The following is a 7,060-nucleotide window of genomic DNA, read 5'->3' on the forward strand; positions in this document are numbered from 1 at the left end:
ACCCCACATGTAAACACCAGCATGAACCTCACTCCTCTCCTGAATGTCCAGAGCTTTTGAAAGAGCTGTTTTGCATTTTTTATTTTTGAAAATTAAATTTATATCAACTGTTATTTAAATCATCTATAATCATATTCTACCTTCCACATCTTCTGAAAGATAGAATACAAATAATATAAGCAATCTCAATTTTCCTCACTGCCTTATGATTATCAAATTGTCCATTGGTTTAATGTTCTCTTTTACTCTCTCGGTACCGTGTTCTTATTTCATCTTTTGGTCATGGTTTTGGCCACACTGCTTCCCACAGCGTCCTGCTAGATAATTATCTTTTCTCTCTAAACAATGACTTTAGTCTAGTTCCCTAACTAAACACTTTTAAGATCTTGCAACCAAAGTAAATTTGAAACTATAAACCCTTTGTTGGATTTGCAAGAGTGAGAAAGAGGTGTCTGGGGCACAGTGATGTTTCACGAGTAAATGGGGAAATTGGATAATGGGCCGAGTAGGGCTGAGCCTGAGTCCTTTGGGGAGCAATTAGCCTGATGAGGAAGCCTTGGGAGAGCCCAGACAGACTAGCAGAGAGAAATAAGGGGGACTGTTGACCTGTCTTAGGGATTTAAATCTGATGGCCATTGATGGGGCAGAGGACAATTTTGAGAAGAGTTGATGTAGTCAAGGTCAAGGACCAAGGAAGGCTTGTTAGGCAACTTAGCAGATGCTCAAGATCAGAGAAGCAACATGGCAACATGTCACAGTGACCCAGGGAAGAAATGTGCATGTTTGGCACAGGTGTGGTGGCACTAGAGAGGTCAGAGGACCAGATACAAGATATGGATTTTACCCTCAGCAGCTGCTCCTGTCTGCTGGTAAATCTCTATGTGACCCTATGCGTGAAGCACCTAGCACACACTGACACTCAATAAAGGTTACTTCTCTACTATGGTGCGACCACAGGGGCACTGAATGGGGGACCCTGCCCCACTTCTGCCATTAATTAGCTATGTGACCTCATGGTACATCTGTGAAATGGACTAGAGAAGGACTAGAGAAGATGTTTGCCTCAGTCCATCCTAGGTCTAAAACTGCAATTCTATTATTTTACAGTCTCATAGTCAAGTTATTTAAGTTAATGTGTGTCTCATACTGAAATATAAGCTGGCTTCCCCTTGTTCTGATCTTCTATTGAAGGGAAGTGGAGTACATTAGCCATACTAATGAAAAAATAAGTTAAAAAAGATAAAATATTAAAATATATCATTTTTTTCATAATGATTATCCCTGTTTTTTTTTTTTTTATTTAGTAAGCATTCATTAAATGCTTGAAAGTATCCATTAAACATCTGTCACCTTAGTAGGCCCTGGGAATGCAAAGACAAATATGATCCCTGCCCTCAAGAGACGTCTGTTCTTACATTCTAGTCAGCACAGAACAGACTGTGGCACCTGACGGACACAGTGCTCTGAGTGCATCATACACTCTGTACTGGCCTGAAGGAGACCTAAGAGTCCTTTCTCTTTCTGAGTTTGAATCACAGCCTTGATGTGGTCTCTCTTATGTCCTTTTTTCCTAATGTAAAAGCATCTAACTGCTTCTTAGATGTACTGGGTAGCATCAGGGTAAGATTTTAACTGGATACTATTGAATTGCTTTTACAATAAAACAATTTTATAATCCTTAAATTAAAAAACAAATGTCCCCAGTATATTTCAGGTGTCATGAGAGGGGTGCAGCCAGGACACCATGGCAGAAGGGAAAAGCACAGAGACAAGACTGGTCAGTTCTACCTGGAATAGAAAGAGTAGTGAAACCATTGGTGGTTCCTGGGCTAAGGCTTTAAAGGAAGCAGTTTGTTGCCAGGCAGATGGCATGAGGAGGGAATTCCTGGTAGAAATGGGCATGAGGAGGGCAAAGATCGAGCTGTCAGACTCCCAGGTATTGTGGCACAGATGGAGAGAGGGATGTGAGGTGAGGCTGCAGGTGCAAGCAGCCAGATCCTGGAGCAGCTCGGGTGCTGAGGTGGGACTTCATTCTGCAGCAAATGCGACTCCAGTATAGAAGAAAAGAGATGCTCTCTGTGCTTACATTCATGCCTTAAAAAGATTTCTCTAGCATCAATAGAAAGGATTATTGGAGAGGGCAAGAAGAGAGGAATGGAGTGAATATTTCCAGGTCATATACATAGTGTAGGCAAGAAGTTATGAGGTTCTGGAGTTCTGAATCCAACAGTAGGAGCAAGGATGAGAGGAGAAATCAGTCCACGAGATATCAGGAATATGGAACCTATAGGACGGTGGAATGTAGAGAAGACTAATTTGGGGTGATCCCCAGGTTTCCAGCTTACAGGACTGGGTGGTTGCTCATGCCTTTTACGGATTCAAGGTAGAGCAAGTCTTAGGGGAGACTGCGTTTATTATTGGATGTGAGCCCCGTAGAACGATCAGTGCAGATAGAGATGGACACTTGGGCTTGGCCTCGGGGGAAGGATGGGCTGATTTAGAAGCAGATGTAGAAGTCTTAAAAAAAAAAAAATAGAAGCCCTGAGGATAAATAACAACTCAGCTCAGGGGAGTGGGTCAGTAAGAGAAAAGGGGGCAAGGACAGTGGAAGCAGGGGTAGCGGACTCAGCAGCAGCATGTATTACCTTGTCTTTGCAAGTAAGCTGTCCATATGGACAGCACTGGGCCTGCAGTGGTCATCCAATAACTGTTCTCTTAGTGGTGAGTGAGGAAATGAACGAGCGAGTGAACAGTTGAGCGAGAAACAAAGTACACATAGGGCTGAGGAGTGCAAATAATAGAGGTCAGGACGAGGAAGACAACCCTACACATTATTCTCACACAGACAGAAACTAAAGCCACAGAGTGAAGGAGACCCCAAGGGAACACGTGTAGAGTGGGAAAATAAGGACTTAGGAGTGACTGATCTCATTAAAAAGGTTGACACTGCAGGTTCTCCATGCTCCTCTGTAAAACGTTAGTCATCATTAGTCAGAGCAGCCCGTTGGCAGGAGCAGCGGCTGGAGTCACAGTCTGACCTTCAGCTACACGGGAGGAAGATAATGTTCTAGTTCCCCTTCACGTGGGAGGCGGATGAGGACAGAGGAGGCATGAAACACGGCTGTGATGAAGTACCAGATTCAGCAGGAGCAGGCTGCCTGCTGGGGAGAGGCACCTCTTATTGTAAAGCATGGTTCTCCTCTGGTTAATCTCATGAGGGAAAAATCTAGCCGCAGCCTATCCAGTCCCCACTGAAGCGTTTAGAATCTGAGGTGAGCATGAGCCCCACAGCACTAATGTGGCTGCAGAAAGCAAACCAGACCCATTGAGTTCCTAGGCGGGTCCAGGTGACACAAACGTGCTTTATTTATCACGTGTAGGTAACAGAAGGTGGCTCACACTCTTTCAAATTTGATTTGTCTTTACATAGTGAGGCCATTAGAAACCTGAAAGGTTCCATCTTTTGTAGGCATCTTTTCAAGTGACTTGAAGATAATGGGAAATTACTCAAAAATAAGCTGACAATTTAATGGAACTCAATTCAATGGAAAAGTATTTATTGTGGGATCACTAAGAATTAATTTTTAAGAATAAAGGTAGTTCTGCCAATGCAAAATGTGGTCCCTGCCTTCACTAGTTTCCTTAAGAATAAAACAAATCAAATCATTTTTTTTCTAGCTTAGAGGTCAGGTAGCAAGAGGACTGTTTAAGAGCTGATTTACCCCCTTCTCTGAAAGATCTACATCACTTCTGATGCTCATGCACACCTAGTGCTTAAGTCAGCTCTGTGATGATTCGATGAGACATACTCTGTGTTCACATCTGCAAAATGAGAAATCAGGTGGCTGGAAGGTCCCCTGTGGCTCCAACATGCTACATAATAGAAGCAGGGCCCAAGCATGGCAACTGCTGACAGCCCAGGGGACTTCCTTTCATTCTATCATCTCTGAGCTAGGATGATACAATGACATTTTGGAAAACTTCAGAGCTGTGAAGGGCTTTGTTCTCCACCCAGCGTATCTGACTCCTTCAGTTCCAGATGCCTATGTCTATCCTGCCCTTCCCAATTATCCAGCCTGCCCTTCCCAATTATCCAGCCTGCCCTTGTGGAACTTCACAGGGTCTCTGCATTAGCTTTCTCTCTTAAGTAGAACGGCACCTTGGGATGATACCCCCTCTGGTGGTGTCTCCAAGGAGCAAATAAAAACATAATAGGTCACGACGCATCTAGTAACTCTGCTTTCACCACTACAGCCCCCAGTATTGTGCGCCCACAAAGTGGTCACAGCTGCTGGCCGTTTCTGTTTCACTAACTGTAAAACTGTAAAAAGTAATGCCCAAATAGATATCACAAGTCTATTTGCTGATCTGGAAGACCTTGGACAAGATCATAGTAATTAACCAGTCTACTAATTGCATAATGATCTGTTAACCTGCTATGATAGAACCCTAGATTTGGAGTCTCAGACGATGTGGGTGAGTCCTGGTTCTGCCACCACCCTCTTGCATGCCTATAGTCAGGGCACCATCAGAACCTCAGTTTCTTCTGTGAGATGTGTTTGCTCATTCCTTCCCTGTCTTCTTCACAGGGATTTTATAAGGAATATGACATATACCCAAAACTGCCATTTAAGTGTACACTGTTAAATGAGATTTTTCTCAGAAATTAATATTTTTAGTATTGGTAAATGCATTTTGACATTTATTCATTCAACAAATATTTAGTGAGCACCTTCTATATGCTAGGTACTGTGCTAGGAATCGGAGAATCAATAATGAAGAAAAATCCAGGTGTGAGCCCTGCCGTCAGGGAACTTTCAGACTCATGGGGGAGAGAAAGAGTCATCACAGGAAGCTGTACTCTTCACAATTAGTGGTCTCAACTGTGGAAATGGGAGGAAGGAGGAGTGTTGAGAGGTTCATGAAACTGAGGCCGGGATTTGGCTTAGAAGTAACGCTGGAACCAAGATCTAAACCAGGTGCTTAGGGCAGGGAAGCAGGTTCAAAGACCCCATGGTGAGAGGGGGCCTGGAGGGTCTGAGGGACTGAAAGAGGGTCCCTGACACTAGAGTGAAAAAAGGCAAGGGGAGTCCAGAGCAAGGTGAGGCTAGAAAGATGGATGGGAAACAAATGTTCTGTAAAGGATTTTTCACCTTGTTCTTATGAGTGCTGGGAAGCTGATTACAGGATTTTAAGCATAGGGACAGCATGATAGGATTTATGCTCTGAAAAGATTACTGTGACAATATTGTAAGTAATAGGTGGAACCAAGTGCAGGTAGATTTGCTGCAGTGGTTCAGGCAGGCCCTGATGGGAGTCTGGACTCCGATGCATTAATGGAGATGAGATTTGAGGAGCATTTAGGAATAACCACAGGACTTGAAATCAAGTTGAATTGCAATGATACAAGTTGAGATATATTTAATATTGTACTTACTCTTGGACTCAGCAATTCAAATCATGTCTCAGAGTAAATGGTGATGTTTTCCTCATTAAGACATTATGACAGATGAATTACACTTTTTTCCCCACTTGCTTTAATGACTTTATTTTCCTCCAAGGCTTTTTTTTTTTCAGTGTTATTGAGGTATAATTCACAAATAAAATTATACATCATGGTGATTTGACATACATATACATTATGAAAGGATTCCTCCCATTTAGTTAATTAACACATCCATAGTTAACACTGCACTGTGTAATGAAATTTGCTAAGAGAATTTAAATATTCTCACTACCTCCACAAATAAAATTACACTTGTTTCCACATTGACACTATGACCAAGCACCGATCTATTGAACGCTGTCTGCCTTTGATCCTTTTTTTTATTTTCCAGTTAATACTGTGACTATTTTTTATGTATATTGAGAAAAAAATTAGCATGTTTACTTGAAACACATGGCAGAATGACAAAGCTAATGCCTATAACTGCTGTGCCTTTGAAGTTTATCCCAGTCTTATTCATAACATTAATTGGAGAATTCTCCCATAAACCAAAGGCACTCCACATGTTGTGCATTTTGAAAGGTCAAATCTGTGGAAGAATTTATTATATTTCATTAGCGAAATCTCACTCAGCACTGATATTAATAAAAAATAGTCTCCATTTTAAAGCAGGGTGGTAAATACATGGCCCGCACACTACCCCTCTTTCCTCCCATTTCCACGTCTGGGATGCTGACTGATAAAGATTCGGTTTTCTACTGAGCCTTTTGAGAGGCCTCCTCAACACAGCACTCCAGGCAGCGCTGGCAGGAGAGTTGGAACACATTTATCATCCTCACTTTAACAGTATGGAAATCCTTTGTTCCCAAAAAATCACTCTAAGTACCTATTTGTTTAGGTTTTCCTCCCCCAACAGATATGGTTTACCCCTTTTCCTCAGTGAGATCTGCTATTCCTTATCTTCCCAGCTCGCCTGAGCTCCCAGGCAGCTGTGGATGTTTCCAGGAAACTAACCGTCCTGCCTCAAACACAGGAGTCTTACTCTCTGCATCAGAACTTTCTCTGGCTTTACAGGTGAAGCACCTTAAGCAGAGACAACCCAGAAACGCTGGGGAAGGTTGACCCTCTGGGAGAATAGTATTCAGTGAGGAGCAGTCTGTAGGAGAGGAGGGCCAAGCACGAATGCCCTGGCCTCGCCACTCCTCCACGGTAGGGAGGTTCTGATGTGTGTTCGTGGTGACTTCTCAGAAGATCCACAGGGCAACTGAGTCCCAGGTACTCATGGTGGTTATCTGCTCGTTAGTATTTCACTTCCCTGGTTCCCTTTCCTCATTCTTCATTTCTGCTTCCTAGGGTCACCCAAGTCCTCATGTCAGGGTCTACTTTTAGGAGAACTCAAACTAACATGTCTTTCATCTTCATGTTATGTAAAACAGATTCACAGATGGCAGTGAGTGAGCTTCCTCCTGATGAGTTGGGAACTGAGGCTTAGACTCTGACTCTACACACCACAGCAGACCCAGTAAAACCAGCTTTCCTTCCTTTATGGAAAATCTTGGGGGTAAAAATGGGGGGGGAGGGCGGTGGGAATAAACCAACTCAGTTGCACCAAGA

General features: G+C 43.0%; 1 protein-coding gene across 5 annotated transcripts in view; it reads left to right on the forward strand.

The window, feature by feature from the left end:
* The window catches only part of MAGI2 (membrane associated guanylate kinase, WW and PDZ domain containing 2), a 1,116,223-nt gene that overhangs the window by 935,766 nt on the left and 173,397 nt on the right, over positions 1 to 7,060 (forward strand). The window lies entirely within an intron of this gene.

The sequence above is a fragment of the Camelus ferus genome, chromosome 7, assembly GCF_009834535.1.
Source record: "Camelus ferus isolate YT-003-E chromosome 7, BCGSAC_Cfer_1.0, whole genome shotgun sequence".
NCBI classification, from domain to species: Eukaryota; Metazoa; Chordata; class Mammalia; order Artiodactyla; family Camelidae; genus Camelus; species Camelus ferus.